Genomic DNA, 14,160 nt, shown 5'->3' on the forward strand with positions numbered 1-14,160 from the left:
CTGGGCATATACCCAGAGAAAACCATAATTCAAAAAGACACAGGCAGGATTCCCTGGTGGTGCAGTGGTTGAGAGTCCACCTGCCGGTGCAGGAGACACGGGTTCGTGCCCTGGTCTGGGAAGATCCCACATGCCGCAGAGCGGCTGGGCCCATGAGCCATGGCCGCTGAGCCTGCGCGTCCGGAGCCTGTGCTCCGCAACGGGAGAGGCCACAACAGTGAGGGGCCCGCGTACCGCAAAAAAAAAAAAAAAAAAAAAAAAAAAAAAGACACATGCACTCCAATATTCATTGCAGCACTATTTATAACAGCCAGGTGATGAAAGTGACCTAAATGCTCATCAACAGACGAATGGATAAAAAGGATGTGGTACATATATACAATGGAATATTACTCAGCCAGAAAAAGGAACAATATTGGGTCATTTGTAGAGACATGGATGGACCTAGAGACTGTCATACAGAGTGAAGTAAGTCAGAAAGAGAAAAACAAATGTTGTATATTAACACATATATGTGGAATCTAGAAAAATCGTACAGATGAATCAGTTTGCAAGGCAGAAATAGAGACACAGATGTAGAGAAAAAATGTATGTACACCAAGGGGGGACAGCGGGGGGTGGGGGGGTGGGGGTGGGATGAAAAAGATTAAATAAAATGTAGCGTTTAGCACAGGTTACCACAGTTTAACCACGCACATTGTAGACACTCAATCTGCTGTTCCCAATGTGCCTGAATATCCTCTTCCTCCTGTCTCCCTCCTTCGTCTACTCTCCTCCTTTCTTCCTTCTTCCAGGGAAGCTCTGCTGAAGGCTACTTGCAAATACATCCCAAAAGGCAGGCCAGGAGCAGATCATGCAGCTGAGAGACCATGGCTGAGGGTTTTATTTCAAGATGATGGGAAGCCATGGATGGTCATTAAATAACAAGAAGGTCTGCAACAATTTTGAGTGGAGGGGAGAAAAGATCAGAATCTTTGAAAGCAGTCAAGAAGCTCTACAGGGTGAGGAATGATGGGAACTTAACTAAGGTGGTAAAGGTGGGCAAGGAGCGGAAGAATCAAATTAGGGAAATGAGGCAGAATCAATAAAGCTGGGCAACAGATTCGATATGAGGTTAAGAGAGAGAGGAGTGAAGAATGAAGATGAAGTTCAACCTCAGACGACTAGGAGACTGTGATGCCCTTAACAGAAGTCTGCCAGGAAAAGGGATAGGTTGGATGGACAAAGATATACATCTGGTCTAGGACAGGAATGATGCACATGCAAGCCTAAATGTCTAACAGACAGCTAGAAGATTGACACAGATTCCATGAGGGTCAACCGTGTCCGTCTTGTTATATGCCCAGTGCCTAAGGCAGAGCCTGTGTAGTATAGACGATCAATAAACACTTTCTGAATGAATGCTGGGCCAGAATCCAGGCAAGAAGTTGAGCCTGGAAATGAGTGTTGGAGTCTCCTTATATAGATCCATTAGCTGAAAACATACAATTTAATGGAGCAGCCAAGTATAGAGTGATAGGCAGAGAGGAAAGGCGGTCCAAGGAGGGATCTTCGTGGGGGAAGATGCTGACAAGTGTCAGTAGGTCTTTACCAGAGTTGATAAGTGAGGAAAGAAGAGTCAGCAAGGTGAACGCACACCAGAGAGATCTATCAGAAAGTGGGTCTTCTATTCTGAGGCTCAGAACCATTACATCAGCCTTCCCAGAAGCTACAGCTTGGAATCCTAGAAGGACGAGGGCCCCACTGGCACCTGAACAAGAAAAGAGTTGCAGAAAAAGCAACAGAGCAAAAACCTCCCCAGCTCATTAAATCCTGCTTGAGGCAAAAGAAATTCCAGCAGATTCCAGGAAACTGTCAAGAGGAGGAATTGCCCTCACCAAGACAGCGTGACAACCATATCCCAATAGGGCCAAGATGCCTTGCAGGGTGTCACTGAGCGGGACCCTCAGCGGCAAAAGAAGCCAGTCTGCCAGTTGAGTGTTGATCCCCCACTGTTTCCCTTTGTCCCTCTCAGCAATTCCAAAGATTCACCCATTTCCCTTGGGTCTGAGCTGCTTGCAACAAAGTGAAAGTATTTTCCCACTCAGCAAATATGATCCTTGCTAGTCTTGCTCGGTCTTTCTTGACTGATTTTGCTCATAATTTAGTCATCTCCTTGCTGTCTTCCCTGGGTAACCCCCAAGTTACTGCCATTGAGGAAGAAGGGACATTGCCCTGAAGTTTCACGGCTTGAAACTGATCTTCAAAGAAAAACAACGTTATTTCTTTTTAATTGTTATGGATGCTTTCATGGTTCTTTAGAAGGGAAGAAATATCTTTTCTGGTTCTTTTGGAAGAGGGGGAGAGAGATCTAAAATATTAAATTCCAAAGACTTTCTTGACCTTCACACCTGACACAATCCCTGTTCCAGGTCCCAGCGTGAGGACTTAGTAAATGTTTGGTCAAGTAAATTCACAGAATCAGAGGGCATTCCCTCACAGGCAACACTTCCTGTGGGTGAAACACAAAGATTTCAAACTTCAAGGTCAAAAACTATCCTTCCAGCTGTGTGCTCTGTCTCCTGGAACAGAGTCACTGTTTTCTCCAAGCCAAACAAAGTCACTGTTGACACTCCTCCTACTTCTGCATTTAGTCGCTCACCAAGCTATTGGATTTTACTCCACAAATCCCTTTCAGATTAGCCCTCACCCCGATAACCCTACTGTCACAGCCTTCCTTTAGGGTTTATTATCTGGAGCTAGAAAGCATCATTACAATAATTGTCTCTCTCCTGGTTCTAGCCAGGAGGAATTTGTTCTAGTAACTATACCCTATATATATGCTAGTTATCTTTGTCAAATAAAATTATATCATTATTCTCTTATATAAAAAAACTCCTGGGGACTTCCCTGGTGGCCCAGTGGTTGAGAATCTGCCTTCCAAGGCAGGGGATGCAGGTTCAATCCCTGGTCAGGGAACTGAGATCCCACATGCTGCAGGGCAACTAAGCCCACGTACTGCAACTACTGAGTGCGTGCCACAACTAGAGAGAAGCCCACGTGCTGAAACGAAAGATCCCAAGTGCCGCAACTAAGGTCTGATGCAGCCAAAATAAAAATAAATAAATAAATAAATATTCTTTAAAAAACCTCCTGGGAATCAATTTTTTCCAGAATAAACTCTATACTCCCTACTGAACTTTCCAGCTTCACCCCATTTCAGCCAGTGTCCCAGCCACTCTGAGCTACTCATTTTTCCTAAAATGCAACCAATTCTAAGATGCGTGTGTACCTTTCCTTTCCTTTCCTTTCCCCAAAAGTCCTTTTCCCCTTTTGATTGCAGAGCAATTTATCTTCTATAATCCCCTTGCCAGTCCTTCACAGTCTCAAATTTAGTCCCACTCACCCTACTCTACTCTGCTTATATCCTAGGTGTTGAGGCAAGAGATCCATCATTCTCTGTCCTTTGGGGGGGACAAAGGACATCCCTTGTCTCCCGCAAGAGAGGACATAGTCCTCCAAGACAGAGTTTTATCTCCACTATTTATTTCCTGAAATGTCCCCAGAGTGGGAAGGACAAATAGCATCATGTCCATTTGATATGTGGAAGGAGACAGTCTCAGGCAGGAGTTGTCACAGCAAGACAAGATGTGGAAAGTAGCACAGAGTCATCATCTGGCTCTGTATCTTCTTGGCCCACTCACTGAGCAGCTCCACAAGGCACTATGTAGTACCCGAGAGCTCTTCTCACCCAGAATTCCAAGAAAAAAAATCCCCAGCTCTCAGCAGGAGCCCAGGATGACCTGCTCTGTCCTGCCAGCCAGCAGGACCAGCGATTCCTTCTAGAAAACTGTACTGTGTAGTGTAGATGTTTTCCTAAAAGAAATGAAGCAGTCTCTAGGAGAAATGAAGCTCAAAATTAAGTGCCCACAACCACACTACTTGATATTTATTATTGGGAAAAAAACAATATATGAACATGGAAAAATAAGCAAGCAGTACAGAAAGATATACCATGAAAAGGACATCTATCTCTCAACACTTGTGCCCCATGCTCTCTCCCCAGCAGTTGTTTACCTCCTAAAACTATGCCGCCTTATATAACAAGTGCACATTTTTGAAATGAATGGAAACACAGTAAAAATACTAATCGATACCTTGCTCTTTTCACTTAAAATATACTTTAGAGATCATTCTGTATGAGCCATAGACATCTAAGTCCTTTCATAGCTGCACAGTATTCAACTGTGTGGATGTGCCCCCATTAGTTCAGCTTCCCTATTGATAGGCCCTTAGATTGTTTCCAAGCTCTAGTTATCAAAAGGGTTGCTGCAAATAGGTCATACATATGTCATCATGCACATATGCCAATATCTGTGACATAAATTCACAAAACGGAAGATGATGGGCCAAAAGATATGAAAGTACAAACAAAAAAAATGAAGGTCCTTCTGTGGATGATGGGTCCCTGGAGTTCTGAGTCATTCTACATGGCTCTGTTGGCCGTAAGTGCGGAGCAGCTGACTTCAAACAGAGTGTCTGGCATGACATGGCCCTGCACTGCACTGCACACAGTAAAAAAGCTCTGGGGTGAAAGAACTTGGGGTGCTTTGGTGTTTTCAAATTCATTGTCCATATATAAACCCTTAGCATGGCATTCAAGGCCTTTCATGATCTGGTGCATCATATAATGAAGTGATTTAGGTCTTAGCTACAAGCCACACTCCTGCTTAAAAACTTGAAAGCAGAATATAAGAGGTGCGAAGATGAACTCAGAGTGTGGTTAACTTTCCCCAAGGCATATGTAGACCTGGCCCAATGTTACATCTTCCTAGTCTGATCCCAAGTCATTAACCAACCCTCATGCATATCCCAAAATAGTCATTAGTCACATCCAAAGAGGCAGAAAAAAGACTTGTAGTAATTTAAGACCTAGGACACACCCAATTAGGAATAAAGATGTAGATTTGGAGTTTCACACTCATATACATACATAGCCCCACCACCACACACATACACAGACACACATCTTGTGTTATGACCAAGCCCAGTGGAGAGCTCAGGCCCCGTCCAAATGGAGCCACCACTATTCAGTTCAGTTCCACTTCTGCTCCCTTGTGAGACAGCCAGCCTGCTATCACAAGAATTTACATGTTTCCAAGACAAACTAGAAATACAGATTTGTATGTAAAACTTCCAAATTGTATAGAATTTGAAAATAATATTTTAAAAAGTTAATCCTAGGCCAGGTGAAAAAAAAAAGCATATAGTCAGATTAGGTCCATGAGCCCTCAGATCTCTCTGCTCTCTTTCCCCTTCTTCTCCAAACAAGTTCTCCCAGTACTCAGCATCCATGCTTCCAACCTAAGTAATAGAAATCCAGGAAGGTCTCCAATTTACAGCTGAAACAGAGGCCAGAAAGCAAGCCCACTTTTGTTGAAAGGAATGTTCTGAAGGACTCTCTGAGCCTGTGCTCCAGCTGTTGGAATGAAGCTCACATATTAAGCATTCTGAGGACCTCACAAGACAAGTTATAACTAAGAGCTAAATTATATATGACCAGCTGGTGAACTGAGTGTGTTGGGCCATAAAACAATGATCAGTCAGATCAACTTAAGAAAGTGACATTGCTTCATTACCAATCCTAAAGCTGCTTTGCTATCCGAGGCTTCTTGACCATTTCTCACTCCCCAGGTGGTGTTCTTTCCCTGATCCTTTGAAATGAGTTGTGTGCTCCTTCCTAAAGTGCCTCAGAGGAAGAGCAGAAAATCCGGGGGCTCCTCACACCCATCCTTTCCATTCCCCCTTTGAGTGGGATGTGCAAATGTGCTTCTCCTTGGAACAGCCTCTTGTACATATGGCATGTTCTTGGAGGAGATGTGCCTGCATCTTTGGGAACTCACTCGGGGCAGGGCTGGCACTAGCCTATGGCCTTCCCTTTCAGAACTAGAACAGCGGGGAAATGGGACTTCAGGTTACCAGTCAACAGCACCCCAAATCTGGCTACCACTGTGTATGTACAGGAAAACAAGGATGGATTTAGATGCATTTGACCCTGATTTTTCTGTTACTATGTTGAAACGTGAAACACTGGGAGAGATTTGAAATTTTCCATGTTATATATAAACCTTGCTGGGAAATTAAAAGTATCTCTCTACATATTCCACTCTATTGGCTGCCCAGCACCCCTTTAATTGTCTCTTGATAATATCACCCCGATTTCCCTTTGGAAAATTATCTCTTCCTCGCTGCTTTGGGCTTAGGGACTATTTTCCCAGATGCTTTCTTTATCTTACCCTAGTCAAAGCATGAAAACATTCTGTCATTCCTTCAGTGGTTCATTTCACAAATACTCACTGAGCATCTACTTTGTTTCAAGTACTGTCCTTGGTGCTGAAAACATAGATTGATAATTAATAGTCTTCTTACTTCTGACTTTATGGAGCTTACCTTTGGCCTAAGCGGGGCTGTCAAGTTCCTTCTATGGAATTAGGATCGTAAACAGAATGACACAATAACTAAAAATGATTGGACTCATCTATTCCAGCTTTGGCACCCTTGTGAGATGTGGGAGGAATTTCTGATTCTCGGACCCAAGAATTACTTACATTTCTATCCACAGGGACTGCTGGGTGCTTACTTATATCTATATCCTTTTTTTCCAGCCTTGCCATCAATGCCATGAGTACTCAACATACTTCCAATAAAATCCTCTTTTGTTTTTATTTACTGGTGTCAATTTTTACTACTTATAAACCAGGAACCTCCACTAATGTTGGAGCTGCTTCTCAGCCTATCTGGTCACTAAGCTGGCTTGGGTATCTCATCTTACCACAACTTGGAGTGTTTTTTTTTTTTTAAATCAGTTTGATAAAAACAATAAAACAATTAGTTGAAAATAACTGAATCCACACTGTAGAAAACATTACATGCAATTTGACACTACCCTTCTCTCTCTCTCTCTCTCGCTCGCTCGCTCTCTCATATCTCTTCTCTCTTGATCCCCCATAGAAATCAAGACTATCTAAAGCACAATTTTTTTTCACCAAGCCAGGCAGAATGCAGGATCCCAGTTCCCAGACCAGGGATCGAACCCATGCCCCCTGTAGTGGAAGTGCACGGTCCCAACCACTGGACCACCAGGGAAGTCCCTAATGCACAATTTTAATAATAACCATTGGTGTCTTCTCACTAGGATATTGTTACTGTCTTTAGGCAGGGGTAGCTAGGAATATGTACGTCCTAGTTCTTGCCTATCTTGGTTTCTTCCATATTTTAACTCATCCACTTCTCCATCCCTCAGTGACTGGCACAGCTCACTGTTTGGAGCATGCTTTAGTAAAGGTTTTGTATCAGTGCAAATATCCTAATGGCTTGTCTTTCAGACTCTCTGTATAGTGTAGTTTCAAGTGAGTCTTAAAGGGAATGTGAGTCTCTGAGATGTGCCGCAAATGCAGCCTATCTCTTTCTAAGCTGAATTGCACATGGCAGAAGAAAACATAAATTGTTTTGGTTATTTTCAGAGTCTAAGCAGATAATGTAAACAAATAAATATAGAAAGACACAAGGCAATATAAGGTTGTGGAAGCCTATGAATCAGAGAGCATGTGCCCTGCTTATAGAACCAGCCACCACCTGGCTGTTGCCATGCAGAAATGTGGGCCCAGGATTGTCAGATCTTCCCATTTTTCAAGAGAAGTTTTGAAATCTGGATTTGTGGGTGAATCTACCAATTTGGGGATGTTGGCAATGAAATAAAAGGGAATTATTGCTTGAAAACAAAACAAGATATGTTTATGGGCAGATTTTAGCCAAGGAGCTGTCAGTTTTCAGCTCTGGATCTTCCTTCATCTCTGCAATTCATCTCACAATATATCAGCTGGTTGTGCTTCTTGATACTTTTAGCTTTATGTTTTGGTTCTTCCTTATTCTCTCACCTTGTTTGGAATTGATAACCTTCTTCCAGACCACTTGCTTTATGGTGTTGCTCTAGGAATTACCCCAGGCTCTGATGCTCGGGTGCTCTTGACTTCATTGCAGGCCTGGGGATGATTGTCCAAGCCTTCCAGCCTCCAGCCTCTGCTGCACTGCAATGCTCTCCATGACAAGGAATTTACTACCACACATCGGATGATTCCATCATATGAAGCCATATAATGTAATGGAAAGCATGTGGATTTTAGGGTAAAACAAATACCAATTCTTCCCAGCTTGGTTACTTAGCCTGTGCAAGCCACAGTTTTATCTGTTAAACAGATACTCGTTTGAGGAATTAAATGTGATGACTGGCCAGCATGTTGTCACTTTCACATAGGAAGTAAGGGGGTCATTGTGGTGGTTTCCATTCTTTCTATTATTTCTTCTCCATTTATCTTGTGAATGCCCTCCTGAGTATATATCAAATCTCACTTTCACATTGTAGTCTTTCAAAATTAAGAAACCATGTTCATATCTCCCCAGGTGTTCTCTTTTCCAGACTCAGTGGAACCAGTCAAGTGTAGAGGGACCCCCATATGGACATTAACCCCAGTCATTCCTGGGATTCAAGCAAGACAAGGAGGTGTGTTTGCAGCTGTGGTAGAGAGGGACTTCTGGAAGCCTGTCTGGGGGACTGAGGATCCACCTGGGAAAGGGATCATCTTAAGAAGAGGGTCTTGGGGAAAGGGTTTCATTCAGTTACAATGCTCCAATCTGAGAGTGGGAAGTGGTAATAGGGAAAAGGTCTTTCCCAGCACAGCATGTGAGATTTGTGCTGTAACACAGCACCTGTGGACACATGCCTGGCTGACTAAGGAGAAGGCAGTGCAAAAAGAAACGAGTAAAAGAAGAACAAAAGGAAAAGAGCTGTTTTGACTTTGTAAAACATTGGGACCCAGGGCAGGATCGCTTGGAAGCTCATGAGACTGGACTGTGAGGGCGAGAGAGTTCTCCCATCAACACAGGCTTTGCTCCTCATCACCACCATCCCCAGCAGACAAACCCCTGTCAGTATTAAAGGGATACCGGCTCTGCAATGCTTTACACATTGAACCTGCAATAATTGCTATTATTCGGTGTGATGGTGTGTGGCTTATAGCATCTGTGACTTGACAATCAAGTAATGAGCTACTGATGAGGGAAATGAACCTGATGACAGCTGAGGCTGGAGACCATTAACATATAAGACATTTCCTGCTGATGTTATCACCTGGGATTCTTTGATAATAGCTAATAATTATAACCACATTTATTGAGATGTTACTCTGTGCAGGGAGTGCTTTATATGGATTATTCCATGTAAGCCTCACAACAACTCTATGAGAAAATTGTTATTACTGTTCTGACTTACAGATGAGGAATCTGTAGATGAAATCTACAGATGAAAACAACACAATTCCACAAAGTGTTGGGAAATGGGGGTTCAGGCATACTCATCAGTAGAGAGTTTAAGAGACACAGCAGAGGAGTGACAGGGTGTAATAGGGAAGAAGAAATCTGACTGCATATTAGATCTGTTTCTTTTACTTTAATCTTTGTATTCTACTGCCTTTGCTTCCAGTTAAGAATGTTGCCTATATCCTGAAATATACAGGGTAGCCCATTCTCAAGGCTCTGACCTTTAAGAGGGTAACACTTTTCCATTCATGTAGAGATAAAAAGTTGCTGAACAGAGAATAACATTTGACTCATTGGAGGTTTACAGGAACATTGTGACCTGACCTATGTGGACAGCTGCAAGAACAAAGGATTCCGACACCAAGAAGTTTGCAACAACTAACCACACCCCCTCCCCCTTTTAGTGTAAAAGAAGCCTGAATTCTGACTGGGGTAAGAGGGTTCTCTAGGACATTAGTCTGCCATCTTCTCGGTCTGTTGGCTTTCCAAATAAAGTCATTATTCCTCGCCCCAACAACTTGTCTCCTAATTTATTGGCCTGTCGTGCAGCAAGCAGAACGAGTTTGGACTCAGTAACAAGAGCACACATGATCCCCTGAGCTATGACTGTCCTCAAGGAGGGACGATGCTCAGACTGGGCAGAGATAGGCTGGAAGCACCATGGGTGAGGATTCCACAGAGATGGATGCTCCTCCTCTACTTGACCATGGTAATAGGGAAAGGGCAGTGTCCGTGCCTTCCAGACATTCAGGTGCAAGGGGGATGAGCTGGGGATCTTGTTAAAAATGCACATTCTGATTCAGTAGGTCTGGGGTGAGGCCCAAGATTCTGCACATCTTAAAATCCCTAAGGGGATGCCAATGCTGTGGGTCCACAGATCACATTATGTGTAGCAAGGATCTAGGCAACTATATAACAATGGAGCTTGTGGTTAAAGAACTGACCTCGTGGGGAAAGAGTAACCCAGCTCTGGTCTCGACTTACTCTGCCACTGAGCAAATTCAAAGCTGCTGAACCAACTCACTGCTACAGTAGCAGAGAAGACAGTAGTAAGGAAATGAGACCCCACAGCCATCCACATGGGTCTCTTCTTAGTTCTCCAAATGAAGTTAAAATGCCTTGTTTTTCACAATTAAAAAAATTGCACATTCAATGTAGCAAAACCACAAAACTAATAAAGTTAATTTTTTAACATCAATTTAATGCAATGGTAATATGTTTAATACTGTGGTAAATCAGCACCCATTAAGTGAACGGGATATAAATTACTAGAGCCAGGTTTCTCTTCCTTTTCCTTTAGCAATGTCCTCCGATTTTTAGTGTGAACTAACTGCAAAACTTATTTTTGTACGGCTCACAAGGATGTTATGTGGCCTTCGCTTGATACAAAAGCGTCCTTTATCTATTATACTCACCTCTCTTATTTTTGCATTAGCCTGTGACAATGAAAGTCATACATTATTGCTTTCATGATGACAAATCAAAATTTTCATTTCATAATTACATTAGAAGCTGAAGTCTTCTTTCATCAAAGTATCTTTCGATTGCAAAAAGGAATCTTTGTTTTTATTCCTGCCAAAATACTTCTAAGTGAATACAAGAACCGGAAGATGCAAAATTATGTGCCATCTTGTTTTTTAATTTTTAAAATTCATTTTTAAAAACTATTTTTTTCTTCCATCAAAACAGTGTATTTTTATTTCCTACTTTTTCATGTGAGAATATAGACAAAGTATCAGTTCTGTTTCCATCTCTACTTCCCAAACTTCTTCTGAATTGTTACTTTTATAATGTCACATTTACAATACTTACATTTGATTCTAGAATGGTAATTAGTCCTCTGAGCTTTATCAGTAGGCTGATTCTGAAAATTGAAAATCAATAGTTATTTCATTATTATGACTGTTTAAACGTGGTTCGCCACACAACTGTTTCTCTCTACAGTTAAATGTTCTTTCTCGTACGACTTTTGGCCTGGAGTTCAATTTTTTTGGAACTAATTACTTTTGGCATATTGTAAATTTTGTTCAACCTCTCCTACAAATTTAGTATCCTATCAAGTTCTCCCGTTTCCCTGGAGATAATGTCTGATAATGTCTTTATTCTACCCTACTATTTATTGATACTTAGCTATATACTGAATCTTTTTTTTTAACATCTTTATTGGAGTATAATTGCTTTACAGTGGTGTGTTAAGTTTCTGCTTTATAACAAAGTGAATCAGTTATATATATACATATATCCCCACATCTCTTCCCTCTTGCATCTCCCTCCCTCCCACCCTTCCTATCCCACCCTTCTAGATGGTCACAAAGCACTGAGCTGATCTCCCTGTGCTATGCAGCTGCTTCCCACTAGCTATCTATTTTACATTTGGTAGTGTATATATGTCCATGCCACTCTCTCACTTTGTCCCAGCTTACCCTTCCGTCTCCCCACGTCCTCAAGTCCATTCTCTAGTAGGTGTGCATCTTTATTCCCGTCTTGACCCTAGGTTCTTCATGACCTTTTTTTTTAAAGATTCCATATATATGTGTTAGCATACAGTATTTGTTTTTCTCTTTCTGACTTACTTCACTCTGTATGACAGACTCTAGGTCCATCCACCTCACTACAAAATAACTCAATTTCGTTTCTTTTAATGGCTGAGTAATATTCCATTGTATATATGTGCCACATCTTCTTTATCCATTCATCTGTCGATGGACACTTAGGTTGTTCCCATGTCCTGGCTATTGTAAATAGAGCTGCAACGAACATTGTGGTACATGACTCTTTTTGAATTGTGGTTTACTTAGGGTAGATGCCCAGTAGTAGGATTGCTTGGTCGTATGGTAGCTCTATTTTTAGTTTTTAAGGAACCTCCATACTGTTCTCCATAGTGGCTGTATCAATTTACATTCCCACCAACAGTGCAAGAGGGTTCCCTTTTCTCCACACCCTCTCCAGCATTTATTGTTTGTAGATTTTTTGAGGATGGCCATTCTGACTGGTGTGAGATGATATCTCATTGTAGTTTTGATTTGCATTTCTCTAATGATTAATGATGTTGAGCATTATTTCATGTGTTTGTTGGCAATCTGTATATCTTCTTTGGAGAAATGTCTAGGTCTTCTGCCCACTGTTGGATTGGGTTGTTTGTTTTTTTGATATTGAGCTGCATGAGCTGCTTGTAAATTTTGAAGATTAATCCTTTGTCAGTTGCTTCATTTGCAAATATATTCTCCCATTCTGAGGGTTGTCTTTTCATCTTGTTTATGGTTTCCTTTGCTGTGCAAAAGCTTTTAAGTTTCATTAGGTCCCATTTGTTTTGGTTTTTATTTCCATTTCTCTAGGAGGTGGGTCAAAAAGGATCTTGCTGTGATTTATGTCATAGAGTGTTCTGCCTATGTTTTCCTCTAAAAGGTTGATAGTGTCTGGCCTTACATTTAGATCTTTAATCCATTTTGAATTTATTTTTGTGTATGGTGATAGGGGGTGTTCTAAATTCATTCTTTTACATGTAGTTGTCCAGTTTTCCCAGCACCACTTATTGAAGAGGCTGTCTTTTCTCCATGGTATATTCTTGCCTCCTTTATCAAAGATAAGGTGACCGTATGTGTGTGGGTTTATCTCTGGGCTCTCAATTCTGTTCCATTGATCTATATTTCTGTTTTTGTGCCAGTACCATACTGTCTTGATTACTGTAGCTTTGTAGTATAGTCTGAAGTCAGGGAGCCTGATTCCTCCAGCTCCGTTTTTTGTTCTCAAGATTGCTTTGGCTATTCGGGGTCTTTTGTGTTTCCATACAAATTGTGAAACTTTTTGTTCTAGTTCTGTGAAAAATGCCAGTGGTAGTTTGATAGGGATTGCACAGAATCTGCAGATTGATTTGGGTAGTAGAGTCATTTTCAGAATGTTGATTCTTCCAATCCAAGAACATGGCATATCTCTCCATCTATTTGTATCATCTTTAATTTCTTTCATCAGTGTCTTGTAATTTTCTACATACAGGTCTTTTGTCTCCTTAGGTAGCTTCATTCCTAGGTATTTTATTCTTTCTTTTGCAATGGTAAATGGGAGTGTTTTCTTAATTTCACTTTCAGATTTTTCATGATTAGTGTATAGAAATGCAACAGATTTCCGTGCATTAATGTTGTATCCTGCTACTTTACCAAATTCATTGATTAGCTCTAGTAGTTTTCTGGTAGCATCTTTAGGATTCTCTATGGATAGTATCAGTGACAGCTTTACTTCTTTTCCAATTTGGATTCATTTCTTTTTCTTCTCTGATGGCTGTGGCTAAAACTTCCAAAACTATGTTGAATAAGAGTGGTGAGAGTGGGTAACCTTGTCTTGTTCCTGATCTTACTGGAAATGGTTTCAGTTTTTCACCATTGAGGATGATGTTGGCTGTGGGTTTGTCATATATGGCCTTTACTATGTTGAAGTAAGTTCCCTCTATGCCTACTTTCTGGAGGGTTTTTATCATAAATGGGTGTTGAATTTTGTTGAAAGCTTTCTCTGCATATATTGAGGTGATCATATGGGCTTTCTCCTTCAATTTTTTATTATGGTGTATCACATTGATTGATTTGCATATATTGAAGAATTCTTGCATTCCTGGGATAAACCCCACTTGATCACGGTGTATGATCCTTTTAATGTGCTGTTGGATTCTGTTTGCTAGTATTTTGTTGAGGATTTTTGCATCTATGTTCATCAATGATATTGGCCTGTAGTTTTCTTTCTTTGTGACATCCTTGCCTGGTTTTGGTATCAAGGTGATGGTGGCCTCGTAGAATGAGTTTGGGAGTGCTCCTCCCT

General features: G+C 41.4%; 1 long non-coding RNA gene across 1 annotated transcript in view; it reads right to left on the bottom strand.

The window, feature by feature from the left end:
• Positions 1 to 11,223, bottom strand: part of LOC309816255 — a 37,969-nt gene extending 26,746 nt beyond the window's left edge. Inside the window, exon 1 of the long non-coding RNA XR_014295988.1 lies at positions 11,167 to 11,223. This is a non-coding gene — a long non-coding RNA (uncharacterized lncRNA). The remainder of the gene's footprint in view (positions 1 to 11,166) is intronic.
• Between the last annotated feature and the right edge of the window lie 2,937 nt (positions 11,224 to 14,160).

The sequence above is a fragment of the Mesoplodon mirus genome, assembly GCF_964341445.2.
Source record: "Mesoplodon mirus genome assembly, chromosome: 15".
NCBI classification, from domain to species: Eukaryota; Metazoa; Chordata; class Mammalia; order Artiodactyla; family Ziphiidae; genus Mesoplodon; species Mesoplodon mirus.